Source organism: Lactuca serriola, chromosome 4 (genome assembly GCF_051521515.1).
Source record: "Lactuca serriola cultivar US96UC23 chromosome 4, Lser_US96UC23_V15, whole genome shotgun sequence".
Taxonomy (NCBI): domain Eukaryota; kingdom Viridiplantae; phylum Streptophyta; class Magnoliopsida; order Asterales; family Asteraceae; genus Lactuca; species Lactuca serriola.
The window spans coordinates 173,928,901-173,943,564 of NC_136411.1; the positions used below are offsets into that span (position 1 = coordinate 173,928,901).

The following is a 14,664-nucleotide window of genomic DNA, read 5'->3' on the forward strand; positions in this document are numbered from 1 at the left end:
GAACACATCTATTGCACATTAGATTTTCTATTTTTTTTTTTTTTGTGTTTAATTGAGTTTGCATGCTTAGATCTCATCAAGTTTTTGAATGTTAAAAGTTTTAATTGTTTTAAGAAGCTGAACTAATTAAAAAAATAGATGTTTTTTTAATTTGTTCTATCACCACAACATGGTAGGATCTCCTCCACAGCGTGGAGATCTGATCAGAAAACGTGTCTCTGTGTCACACCACGATGTGGTGGCTTCTGTGTCACTATATGGTGATGATGTTTAATAGATTTCGTTATATATATATATATATATATATATATATATATATATATATATATATATATATATATATATATATATATATAATTCGTCTTGTTTTGCTTGCCGCTTAACTTATATATCTTGATTTAGTTCAACATGCAAACTTGTCAATTTTACTAAATTTGGAAAAAAATCATGCCTATTGGTTTAATTATTTATTTAAATGTTTAATTACTTAATTTAAAATTCAAAGAATTATTTCTCGATTTAATAAATTAATTATTAGCATTATGTCTCCGCACGTCCAATTAGAATTAATAGACATAAAATTTAAATGGTTTAAATTATATTGTATATATGGTAAAATTGTGTGTGTGTGTCTATATATATATATATATATATATATATATATATATATATATATATATATATATATATATGACATTAAAAAATAAATAGTGTCCTTGCATGTCTAAAAGTATTGCCACCTCACCATGACTAGGCTCACCTACACTAAATACTAAGGTTTAGGAAGTTTATTTACTTTCTAATGAGGTCAGATTTTAAGTGGAATTTAGTGTTTGCCACCGTCACTGCCATCTTTGATTTTACAAGCAAAGTTCCTGAAGACAATTGTGCTTGTTGTAAGTATTAACATTATAAGTATTAAAAAAATCTCGTTTTAAATGAAAATGTGAATATTATACTTCCCATAAAATTTTTGCCTAATCGTGTATTTTTTTTGGCATTATGTGTGGGTGGTTTACCGACACGCAAAATGATAATTCTTGAAGTAAGGTATATGGTAATCCTCATTCTCAAGTATTGGTTGAGCTTAATATCATATAACTTTTAATGGTTGATTCACCATTTGGATTCATGATCCACGGCTAATGTTGTTAAGAATGCTAAATGAGCATAAAAAGATATTAACATGATATTCAACATTTGGATTCATGATCCTTAGGTGCGGCCACGAAAGACGAGTTCTACCTTAGACTCTTAGCTCTCACTAATCAATCAAAGATCTACCAGGGTTTCAAATAACTTTAAAAGGTATGATTTGTTTCATAATCAAGTTGCATTAGATAGCTTGTTCATAGATCCGGATTGTTGGGCCTATTAAGGATTAAATTGTTGCATCTGTTTTCCGTTTAATGTTGTTTTAAAATCCTCAAAACCCATCAGAAGTATATTCAGGTTTTTCCTACAACAAACATCGGTTAAGAAACTAAAACTAAAAAAGGAAGTGAGTTTTTGGTCTGATATAGTGCAAGCGTGTCGAATATACATATCTACAACTGTTCTATTGGTAATCGATCGGTTTAAATTCCGACGCTTTTATTGGTTCCTTGTTTCTTTGATTAATAATGGTTCTCTATTGAAGTTTTTCTTATATGTATGTGTATGTGTGTGTGTATATATATATATATATATATATATATATATATATATATATATATATGGGGTGAGATTCAATAGAGAACAATAATTAACAAGGAACCGAGGAATCAATCGTGAGCGTCAGAAATCATAATAAAAAACGGGCAAGAAAATAGATGTACACTTTTACATTTGACGCACACACACCGGATTATACCAAAAAATCCACCTCCTTACCAAAAAACCTACCTCTTTTTTTCTTTTAAAATATTTTTTAGGCCATATTTTTATCAAAAAAAACCTTAATATACCGTTGTTCTCGATTTTCGTCCTCTTTTCATAGAGATCCATGTTGATATATAAAACACAAACTTTTTTTTCGAAAAAAAAAAAACCCACTTAATTTTGTTATTTTTTCAATATTTTATTTTATTTTTATCAAAAAAAAACTAATAATACCAAAAATATAAAATTTTTTGTACTCTATCAATAAACATCAACACCAACCAAAAAAAACTCGAACAGTGTAGATTTACACTATGAATCTAAACTGTAAATATTTTAATTTTTAATATTCACAATGTGAAAAAGCTCGATTAGTTCAGATTCACATTGTGAATTTGACATACTATTACGCACATTGTGAATCTAAGAAGGTTTACCAAAAAAAAAAAGTCGATCACTATGAATCTAAACTGTAAATATTTCAATTTTTAACATTCACAATGTAAAAAAGCACGATCAGTTCAGATTCACATTGTGAATCTGATTTACTATTATGTATATTGTGAATATGAGAAAGTTCACAGTGTGAATCTGAACTTAAATATCGTTTTTTTTACATGAATATGAATCTATATTTAAAAAGTACAAAACAAATCTAAAATTTGATATATTTATGATTTTTTTTTTCTATAAAAAAATAGGCCTTAACTTTTCAGCAAAAAAATGAAGTTGGCTTTTTTTTTTGAAAAAAAAAAATTCGTTTTTTATATATATCATCATGGATCCCTATGGAAATAGGACGAAAAATCATGAACAACGGTATGTTTGATTTTTTTTTTCGATAAAAAACATGGCCTAAAAAAATTAAAATGAAAAAAAGGAAGTACGTTTTGTTATAATCCGGTGCATGTACGTCCATTGTAAAAGTTAACAACTTTTCCTTTTGCCGTTGATCGCTTTAAATTTCGGCGCTTTAGATTGGTTCATTGGATCATTGATTAATAATGGTGTTTTATTTAACTTTTCCATATATATATATATATATATATATATATATATATATATATATATATATATATATATATATATATAAATGGAAAAGTCAACATTAAAACAAATGTACTTTTTGACTAGAAAGAGTCAACATTATTTTTAAAACTAGATGACAAGCCCCGCGTTGCAGGGATAGACTTAGACAACTCCAATCATTTTTGCCACTTCGTGTTCGTTATTGATAGAAAAAGTATATTGCTATGTGGAGTTCTCCAAAATAGCATACAACACACAGTAAATTTCAACAGAGTTAACAGAAAAAGTATATTGCTATATCTTGACTTTACATATTCTTTAATTAATCCGTGACGATATCACTTTTCCACCGTAATTCATATTAGCAATTTTAATGGCACCGCCTTCCATAAGTGGGTGGTCGTGTGGATAATAGAATTCCTATTGTGGGTACCAATTGACCACCCACTCCAGCCTTGGTTGTAAAGTAAGCAAGAAACCTCACATTCTGCATCAACCATATGAAAAAATCATTAAGTGAAAATGAATAATTTTTAAAGCTGAAAAAAATGGTTACCCGGAAGTCATCTTTTTTTAGAACTTCTTGTGTTGGTACTTCAAACTCTAATCTTGTTGATGGCATATTAATGCCTGGTTTTGTAAGATCGAGATCCTACATATGTACACAACTGAGAATGAGTGATGAAAAAAAGAAAGTGAAAACAGTTGAAAAGATAATTATTCTTGTAAATAAATAAATAAATACAACTAACAATTTTACCATAACGATTCAAATAGTAACGTGAACATCATTTTATTCAGCATTTAACATTTTTAATGGGTGATCCTGTGGTAAACCACTGGTCATTTTTAAATAAAAAAACAACAACTAAAAGCACTTTGCACCGATCTGTGCTTGTTTCGGAATCAAATGGTCGGCGAGTTGGCCGAGTCTCCGCTTGAGTTCAACCTCCACATCAGTCGGACTTTGAATCTCCTTTTGGGTTGCTTCAATGCTTGTTTCAAATGTTTTTGGTCAGTGGCATTTTAAATGTTACAAAAGAATCATTTTAAATAATAATCTTAAAATCAAAAACTAAAAAAGTCAAAGATGAACGTGGCAGCATTCAATGGCTATAACACAAAAAACAATTATAAAAATAAACCTCATCACACATCAGACATTGCTTGACTTACTCATTTTCGTTGATTCCCAAGAAACTAATTCAAAAGAATTTCATTCATGGCGTACATCATAGGAGATGACCAATATCCCTATAACCACCATTTCTTTACATCATACTTTTTTGAAAAAAAAAATACCTTACCATTTGGTAAGCCAACTTACAACCATGTAAGTGAAAGATTTCTTGGTTCAAAACGAAAAAAAAAGATTCAAGAGAGGAGATGCATTTAGTTTGTTACCTTCTTTTACGGTAAGGACCGTTGTTGTTGCTATATATACAGAAAAACTCATATATATCATAAGCATTTTGTTGTTTGTTCTGCAAGCCCCAATCAGAAGAAAAAAATCAAATCCATACATAGGAAAAAAACAGAGAAAATGGAGATACGAAAACACATTTGATATTGATGTAGAGGGGAAAGAGAAACACTTCAAGTGAATATTAAGTAACGGATTTGCAAATGCAAAATCAATACCGCTTGAACATACACGAAGATAGTTGTAACAGAAGACAGAGTGTAATTTTGTGTGGCTTATCTGATAGGATTTCAAGGGGCAGAAGTGGGATTGAATACGCCTCCTGCAACAGTAAAAAAGATTGTAAAACTAAAAACAATACTATTCTTATAACACTAAATAACTTCATATTTCTGTGACTCTAACCTGTAGTGGAGCCTTTGTGGGGACACAGAATGTAATAATAGTAGGTGTGCTGTAAAAGGCAGAATTTGTTCTGGATTCTATCTCAAATGAGTGTCATAGAGGAGAACCACTGACAATATAACATGTATTATACGAGATTGTTGAATTCAAGAGGAGGAGATTATCAAATCAAATTATTAGAATATGATACATACACATCAAGCTTTTCCCAAGAGGTTGAAGTGTTCCTTGAGATAATGCCGAATATCTTAGGAGACCAGCCATCATCAGAGAGGCTAACATCATATGCAACCCTGAATGCAAAAGATGTCAACAGTATGACATTATGCAAAAATAATTTATATAAACAAACAATAGAAACCATACTTCTTTATTATAGTATGCTTAAAATCATAAAATAAAGTTCTTTACTTATAATTTACTAATTAGCGACTGCCAGCTTGCTGTTATAGTAAGGAGGTGAGAACGCATAAGTACTTCACATTAGACTTTCAGAAAAGTCAATGGCTAGTCTACATTTTCTAGGTCCTCATTCTGAAATCCAACAATAAGCTTCTCAGATAACTGAGTATTTCTTCCAAACCAATCTCCTGCCTTCCAGATTTTAATGATTATGTCAATTATATAACTGTAGATGAAGATATAGAATCCAAAAATAGTAACTTAGACAACATGTATCAAGGTGAAAGTCCGATTAAGCATGCAATTCTTCAAAAGCTGTTACAGTAAGGAAAATGTATAGAATTATATACTTTACGAAGTAAAGGAATTCTTTTTACTTGACATAAAAAGATATGCTGAAATGCTTAATCTACTGTAAGTAATTTGAGAAACCCTAAGTGTATAAGAAACGCAAGAAATCAGACAAAGAAAATTTGATGATACCCTTATAAATGCATACCTGGAACAACTTCGCTGGTGTGTGGGTTCATATAGAGGAGGAAGACGAAAAATAATCAATCTGATAAAGAAGAAAGTGAAAGAAAGATTAGTGGATAAAGCTCCTTACATCAATGGGGGTGGGATGGTTAGTGATCATGGAAGGATCAGGAAGGTTTATCGGTGAGAGCAGGGACAAAGTTGTCGATCAAGACGCCATCTAAAACAGTATATATTGAATAGCTAGGAGTTGTGTTCGGCGAGGCAGACGATATCAACTGAAACCGGCGGTGGTATAGTGGTGGAACCCTTTTAGGGAAGACGTAAAAAGGACGAATCGAATAACACCCTAGAACCGACTACTTCATAATCGGCTAGAGTTTCTAGGGTTGGAAGTGATTTCACGGTTTTTAGTGATGATATCTGAGATGGAGTTTGGTGAATGAAAGCAAGCACGAGATTTGGTGAATCAATTTCTAAAGAGAACACATCGAGTAGAAGACAGGGAAGAAGTAGTCGGCAATGGATAGGAGGAGGTATAATGGATAGGATGAGGTATAGATGAGAGAAAGGCGGTGGGAAACATAGCGCTATGTGTAAGAAACTGAATGGAAGATAATAGCGGTGTCCAGAAGAAACAAATTAAATGCGAGACATGTATCAGTCAACAATTGAAAATATATAAAGAGGGATCAGGCTGGGATCAGGCGGTGGAGGGATGAAGAATAAAAAAATGAAACTATAAGAGCTAAAATGTCAAGCCTAAAAATTATTGTGGCCAATGTCTAAAACAAAAAAAATTTGGGATCAAATATGACAAAACCTTTGGAATTTTACTGTTCCTAAGGATTGTCCAACTTTAATTAATATATATATATATATATATATATATATATATATATATATATATATATATATATATATATATATATATAATTTGAATTAAAATTCCCTCGTATGTCGCCCAAATATCCTCATATAGACCATCATCTAGTTTCTTTCTTCTGTGACAATATCGATCATCTCCAACAATAATTTGTCGACGACTTCAAGATTGTTGACTATCATTTCATTCATATTGTAAATATTAACATTTGTCAAAATGTTAAAATACTGTTGATAAGAGAATGTGGTGCTCATTGTATACTTTTCAATGCAAACATATAAAATAAAATAAGAATAATAATGAAATATAAATTGAAAACAAACGATGCATGCATTAAAGTGGACAAGTGAGCCTGTGCACATGCATTCAATTTCACATGCATTTTATTTCAATCGTCTAAACAGTGGGTTGGCAAACCCGATTCGATGCTTTAAACCAATGAACCCGCCAAACCCTTTCAAGATGGAACGGTTAACCGGCAGTACCACCGGTACTCCCCTTTCAAGCCACCACTACACCTTCCTTTCTAAGGATTTGAAAGAAACTAATCATAGGTGACGAAATGATTTCAAGCCCTAAAGATTCCTCCGTTACCATTGCTACAATGAGAAATAATTTTATTAAAAGGTACCATTCGTTCTAAATGTCTACGATCAAATAAATGAAAGCATGTTGCCCTTTCTGTTAGGATGGTTAAACATTTCTAATTGTACAATGAAATGTCTCATTTGTATTCGACTGCAAGGGATAAAAACTACAACATCTATTACTGGATTTTGTGGGTGAATTAACTTTTTTGCTAAGACATTTATTTGACTTTTGGTTTTAAATTGTGGTTGTGATGTTGAGCCTAAACTAATGTGGTCTTTTAAAAGAAAGAAATGGTTGCATTTGTTGATGGTCCTCAAGGGATTTTCTATCAGGTAGTATATCAAGTTGGTGCTTACATCTTTAGAAATTAGCATATTTTACATGATTTCATCTTTTTGGTTTATTATTTCAATTTCTAGCTTCATAAAAGTTTTTTAATCGTATGGGTTTTGTGTTGGTCAAGGGTGAAAGGTTATGGATGTCTAATATACTGACTTGCAGCCTACTTAAAGTTTTTACTGTATGTGTGCGTCTTAGTGGTTATATCCTTTCTTTTGGTTCGTCCCTTGTATTTTGTGTATTTTCAGGTTTTCAAAAGCTCATCTATGTTGGTTTAATTAGTCCCATGTATTCTTCTTCTTTTGATGATGATTAGGTAACAGAAATAAGGCTTCATCGCAAAGCTGTTTTCAAACCAGTTTTGGTTTTTAAAACTGTTTATGATTCCTAAATTCGGTTTATCCGGCCTTGAAGTCCCCAAAACCGTTCTAACTAATTCTGGTTCCGGTCTGGTTTTCCGGTTTTAAATCTCATCCATAGCCATAGTAGACATTAAGATAAAATAATAAAATAAATTAAATAAAAATGAAAGTAAGATGCTATATGAGACAAAACATTTGAAAGGACATTGCTATTTCTTGCATTTAGCGCAATCAGGTAACATCCGGATTCCCAGATATATTATTTTATTCTTTTATTTTTGGAGGTTGTGAGGGGACTCGGCGAGTTGGTGCTTAGACTCGCCGAGTAGGGTTGCGGATTCTTATCCGGGTTCATGACTAGACTCTGCGAGTTCATGAGTGGACTCCGCGAGTCCATGCTGTTTAATGAAACCCTAATTTCCTCGGTTTGGGACCTATTTAAAGGCCCTTAGGGCCGTCATTTGCGGCTACCAAACCCCAAAGAGAAACCCTAAAGGAGTTAGAGCGCTTGTGAGAGGAAAGGAGCCATTTCTTGATCTTTATGGTTGATTTTTGCAAGAAGGAGGTGATTCCAGCTTAGGGGAGAGCAAGGAGGTTGTGCATCTGTGGATTTCGATCAAGAGACTTCATATTTGAGGTATTATATCGCCCATTTATCTGTTTTGTTGAAGGAATCCATAGATGTAGAGTTTTATGACCTTTATTGGAAGAAAATTGTGAGGATATGGCCCCTATTCACTTTGAGACTTCAGATCTGGACCCATAGTGGTCTAAAGAGCTTATCTCAGCTTGCTTTATGTTGAACTATGTAGGTGTTGAGCTAAGGATGTTACTTTTGGGGCTAAATCACCAAGTGAAGCCTCCTAGACGTCCCATGAGTATCAGGATTCGAACTTTACGTGTTTATCAGGCTTGGGAAGGTTAGATCTACGGATCAAAGGAACAGATCTGACCTCAGGAGGCCATTTGAGTTCGTGCATGGCATGAACTCGTCGAGTCCAAGGGCAGACTCGGCGAGTAGGGTTAGGGTTTCCCGTAAATCACTCAGTGAGTGGACTTGCTGAGTTGGGGGCATAACTCAGTGAGTCAGAGGGGGATTAGAGGACTGGAGTTCAAAGCAGAACTCGCCGAGTTGATCTTGAGACGCGACGAGTTGAGTCGGGGTGGCCCTGCGATTCATGCCAGGTGTGACTCGTCGAGTAACGAGAGGGACTCGACGTGCCAAGCGAGACTAGAGATTTAGTGGACACGTGTAGACTCGCCGAGTCGCCCAAGTGCACTCGACGATTCGGGTCAAAGTTTGACCATTGACTTCTCTTGACTTTAGGATCTAGTCAACAATGTGGCCTTTGAGACATAAGAGGGGTAAAATGGTCTTTTACCTTCTGAGGGTGCCAATAGAGGGTTGCGTCTAGTCCCGAGAGTTATATTTATGAGAATATTTACTTTATGTGATTAGGCGGAGGCTAGATCGTATTTCTACCGAGTTAGAGATTTACCTAGACATCTGAAGTGAGTCTTCTCACTATACTTTACCTAGTGTGGTACAGAGATATGTGACAATGTATTTTAGAGTTATGTGCCAGTATATTTGCATGCTATTTATGTGTTGTGATTTATTGTGATATGTGATATGCATGATACAAAGTATACAGAGTAGGACCATTGGGTCCATAGACTTAGGGCCAGAGGGCCCAAAGAGAGTTAGGACTGGAAGGTTCCACTGAAACACACTAACCAGATGGTCAACAGAGTTATAGCCTCGAGTGGCTAATATGTGTTAGTGTGGTATTTTGGGGAACTCACTAAGAAATTATGCTTACAGTGTTATGTGTTGTGTTTCAGGTACCAGTGATGTTCGTGGGAAGGCGCCGGCATGATTTGTACACACGCATACTGGAGTTCATATGTTTAGATCTTGGGGTTTTGTACTAAGAAAATGATGATACAATGTTTTAAAATGTGGATGTCAATGAAATTATATGGTTTTTAAAATGTGAAAAATTCTTTAAATTTTTACGTTGTTACAAGTTGGTATCAGAGCCTTGGTTTGAGGGATTCGGATGCATCTTCGGGCGTATCTGAACTCAAACTGAGGATTTGAGAAAAAAAATTGATAATAAAAGTAAATTTTTTTTAAGAGTAAAAAGAGTTTTGAGACAAACAGAGCAGAGCCGTGTGTACGATCAGCCAGCGCCCGAACGGTGATTTCCCAAAATACCCTTGTAATAAGTGTTACGAGATATATTATGTTATGATGAGCTATATTACGCATGCTAGAGTAGACTAGGTATCCTTATTAGGACTAGAGTGGCCTGATATATATGATGCCTTAGTCTAGGAGTTTTGCTGCTAGGGATGCTTGAGAGTGTTTAGATAGTAGCGAGGAGCTTATGAGAGATCAGCTAGTGATTAGTATATGATTTAAGAGAGTAGAGTGCTTGGAATTTGGGACTCTGGAAGGAGGACTTGGGAAGAATGTTGAGGTGGTGTGGTGGTTAGTATTGGGCCCGTACTACCGAAGGCACCGGGTCAGTGCGCAACCCAAGTAAGAATCCTTAGGGTACCAGAGACCAAGTAGGATTGGGGTATCGAGTGTGTGTACGCCCGAGCGAGTGTCTGATATCTTGTGTTGTATTTCAGAGAGGCATCATGGTGGGGACGCGCCACGGACCAGGGACTAGCGGAGGGGGTGTGAGCGACGAGGAGCTCCGCCAAATGATTCATGATGAGGTGGTTGTTGCCATCCGTGCAGAGATTCCAGAGATGTTCGGGTCTATCAAGACCACCCTGATAGAGACATTTGACGAGAGATACGCTGCTCTTTTTGATGCTGTTGTTGCTGTGGCCACTGCAGCTGTAGCTGCGGCTAGACCACAGGGTGGTGATGCGTTGTTGTTCCGGGAGTTTAGCAACAAAAAACCACCAAAGTTTGATGGGACCCAGGACCCGATTGCAGCGATGAGGTGGATTTCATACATTGAGGGGTCTTTCTTCACCTGCTCATCTCCAGAGCATTTGAGTGTCCGGTTCGCGTTGAACCAGCTTCGCTTGGGAGCAAAGGACTGGTGGAAGTTTGTGACGATGCATTATTCGCCTACTGAGCTTGCTGCAGTGACTTGGGAGAGGTTCACTACTATGTTATGAGATGAGTATGTTCCCCAGGTGGAGAGGGAGCGTTTAACCTAGGAGTTTCTGACCCTCAAGCAGGGTACTAAGTCTGTCACAGTGATTACGAGGATGTTCCATGAGCGGGCGATGTTCTGCCTAGAGCACGTGTCCTCTGAGCAGGCACGTATGAGCCCATATCTGAGCATTTTGAGGAGGGATATATGGGAGTTCATGGCGAACTCAACGTACCGGACATTGGCAAAGCTTCAGGAAAATGCCCGGAAGAGGGAGATAGAGATGGAGACCCAGGCTAGGGAGGAGGCTGAGTCTCAGGGGAGGGATCGGCGACCGACACAGTCTCAACCGGCAGCCAAGCGGGCCAAGCCCGCTGATTCGAGATTTGGGAGTCAGAAGGGCTACACTTATGGCAAGTGCAGCAAGAGCCACGATGGGGTGTGCAGAGCGGGGTCTTGCTACAAATGTGGCAAGGAGGGGCATATGGCCAAGGATTGCCCCAAGGGGCTTGCAGTATGCTTTCACTGCAACCAGACCGGACACCGCAAGGCAGAGTGTCCACAGTTGCAAGGGACAGCCCAGGGAGCACCTCAGGGATCTACCCCTGCTGCTATCAGAGATACTGAGAGCCGGCCAGTTAAGGCCGAGGTACCGAAGGTACGAGGGAGAGCCTTTCAGTTGAATGCAAAGGAGGTCCGCGTGGCAACCGATGTCGTGGCTGGTATGTATCCTTTCTTGTATTTATTTTGATGTTGGGATATTGTGTTTATTTTATGTTATGCGTAGGTACTTTTCTTGTGAATGATGTACCTACCTTGGTGTTATTTGACTCGGGTGCGAGTCGGCCTTTTGTATCTTTGGCTTTTAGTCAGCACATCAGTATTAGTCGGGAGGCGTTGACTCGACCTATGAGAGTTTCCATAGCTGAAGAGAGGACAGTGTATGTCGCCGAAGTGATCCGAGGATGTGTACTCGAGATTTTCGGCGTTGAGTTCCCGATTGATTTAGTTCCAATTGCGATGGGAGATGTCTGTGTCATCGTGGGCATGGACTGGTTGAGGAAAGTTGGAGCGGTCATCGACTGCGAGAGACAACTGGTGACTATACGAGACCCTAGTGGAGGAGTTCTTTCGGTGTACGGCGAGGGTACACGTTCTGGGTCAGCATTTTGTTCGGCCGCCAGAGCGAGACAGAGTCTACAGCAGGGCTGTAGGGGATTTGTTGCGTATGTGATGGATGCGAGGGTTGATTCACAGAGACCGAGGTTAGTTGATGAGGTCCCGATAGTGCGTGAGTTTCCGGATGTATTTCCAGAAGAGTTACCGGGTGTGCCTCCCGAGAGGTAGGTAGAGTTCAGTATCGATTTGGTTCCTGAGGCTGCGCCTATCACCAAGGAGCCTTATCACCTTCCACCTCCAGAGATGAAGGAGTTATCCTCGCAGCTTCAGGAGCTGTTGGGAAAGGGGTTTATTCGGCCGAGCAGTTCGCCATGGGGAGCACCTATCCTTTTTGTCAAGAAGAAGGATGGTTCACACCGGATGTGCATTGATTACCGGGAGTTGAACAAGCTAACGGTCAAGAACCGTTACCCGTTGCCGAGGATCGACGATTTGTTAGATCAGTTGCAGGGAGCATCTTGGTTCCCCAAGATCGATTTGAGGTCTGGATATCATCAGGTGAGGGTGCGAGATGAGGAAATCCAGAAGACAGCATACAGGACTCGTTATGGGCATTACGAGTTCGTGGTTATGCCTTTCGGACTCACCAATGCACCGGCGGTGTTCATGGATCTCATGAACAGAGTGTGCAGGCCAATGTTGGATCGCTCGGTGATCGTGTTCATCAACGACATATTGGTGTATTCGAGATCTAGAGAGCAGCATGAGGAGAATTTGAGGGAGATCCTCGGAGTTCTGAGGTCGTAGAGGCTTTATGCCAAATTCTCCAAGTGTGATTTCTGGTTGCGAGAGGTCTAGTTCCTAGGGCACCTCGTTAACCAGAAAGGGATTTTGGTTGACCCGGCCAAGATTGTGGCAGTGATGAGTTGGGAGGTGCCGAGGTCGCCTACCGAGATCAGGAGTTTCCTAGGGTTGGCTGGTTATTATCGGAGATTTATCAGGGATTTCTCCAAGATCGCCGTGCCACTCACCAAGTTGACCCGGAAGGGGGTTGTTTTATCATGGGGTCCAGAGCAGCAGGCCTCCTTCGAGACACTTCGCCAGAGACTATGCGAAGCCCCGGTGTTAGCCCTTTCGGAGGGGATAGAGGACTTCATAGTGTTTTGTGACACATCGATATTGGGGTTGGGAGCGGTGCTTATGCAGAGGGGTCATATAATAGCATACGCATCGAGGCAGCTGAAGCCTCATGAGATGAGGTATCCGACCCACGATCTGGAGTTGGGGGCAGTGGTGTTCACCCTCAAGATCTGGCGTCACTATCTGTATGGGGTTCGGTGTACCATATACACGGACCACAAGAGCTTGAGGTATTTAATGGATCAGTCCAACCTGAATATGCACCAAAGGAGATGGTTGGATGTGGTGAAGGATTACGATTGTGAGATCCTGTATCACCCGGGCAAGGCTAATATTGTAGCCGATGCACTGAGTCGTAGGGCGGAGGACGCCCCAATGCGAGATGTTTGTTTGAGATTGACAGTGATGACTCCGGTGTTGGACACCATTCGTGGGGCCCAGGCTAAGGCCGTGAGACCAGAAAGCCAGAAGAGAGAGCAAGTTGTCGGGCTGGTATCGGAGTTCGTTACCGATAGTCGGGTGCTTATGACATTTCAGGGTCGAATATGGGTACCGTTTGTGGGCGTGACGTGTACCATTTTGATGAAAGAGGCTCATCGATCGAAGTTCTCGATCCATCCCGGGGCCACTAAGATGTATTTGGACCTGAAGAGGGGGTATTGGTGGCCCTGTATGAAGAGGGATGTCACATGGTTTGTAGAGAGATGCTTGACCTGTCGTAGGGTTAAGGCCGAGCACCAGCGTCCACATGGTAAGCTGCAGCCGTTAGAGATTCCCGAGTGTAAATGGGAACAAATTACCATGGATTTCATCACCAAATTGTCGAGGACTGCGAGAGGTATCGATGCAATTTGGGTGATTGTGGACAGGTTGACGAAGAGCGCTCATTTCCTTGCTATTAGTGAGAGCTCATCCGTGGAGAGGTTGGCAGAGATGTACGTGAGAGAGGTGGTATCGCGACATAGGGTGCCGATCTCGATTGTCTCAGATCGAGATGTGTGTTTCACTTCCAGATTCTGGAAGAAATTTCATGAGGAATTGGGTACGAGACTGCATTTTAGTACCGCATACCACCCACAAACTGACGAGCATAGTGAGCAGACGATTCAGACGCTCGAGGACATGCTCCGAGCATGTGTGTTGGATTTCAGCGGGAGTTGGGACACGTACTTGCCCTTGGCAGAGTTTTCTTACAACAACAGCCATCATTCGAGCATTGGCATGCCACCCTTTGAGCTGTTGTATGGGAGGAGGTGCCAGACCCCCATTTTCTGGGGAGAGGTAGGGCAGCGTGTGATGGGTAGTACAGAGATCGTGCTTCAGACATCAGAGCAGATACAACAGGTCAGACAAAGGTTGTTGACCGCTTAGAGTCGCCATAAGATTTATGCGGACAGGCGTCGGTCCGAGCTCGAATTTCAGGTCGGCGACTTCGTGCTCCTGAAGGTCTATCCTTGGAAAGGAGTGATCCGATTCAGGAAGAGGGGCAAGCTGGGGCCCCGATAT

At 39.1% G+C, this 14,664-nt stretch overlaps 1 long non-coding RNA gene across 12 annotated transcripts; it reads right to left on the bottom strand.

Annotated features, from left to right (window-relative positions):
- Positions 1–3,051: 3,051 nt before the first annotated feature.
- Positions 3,052–6,254, bottom strand: LOC145102947 (uncharacterized). 12 transcript variants are annotated; one of them, XR_013706320.1, is made up of 7 exons: positions 5,727–6,254; positions 5,619–5,632; positions 5,129–5,311; positions 4,912–5,010; positions 4,718–4,826; positions 3,446–4,634; positions 3,052–3,376 (listed from the first exon to the last, which is right to left on the bottom strand). It is a non-coding gene; the product is annotated as an uncharacterized LOC145102947 (long non-coding RNA). The 12 variants fall into 12 exon arrangements; XR_013706321.1 differs by lacking the exon at positions 5,619–5,632 and having other exon boundaries at positions 5,129–5,251; XR_013706322.1 differs by lacking the exon at positions 5,129–5,311.
- Between the last annotated feature and the right edge of the window lie 8,410 nt (positions 6,255–14,664).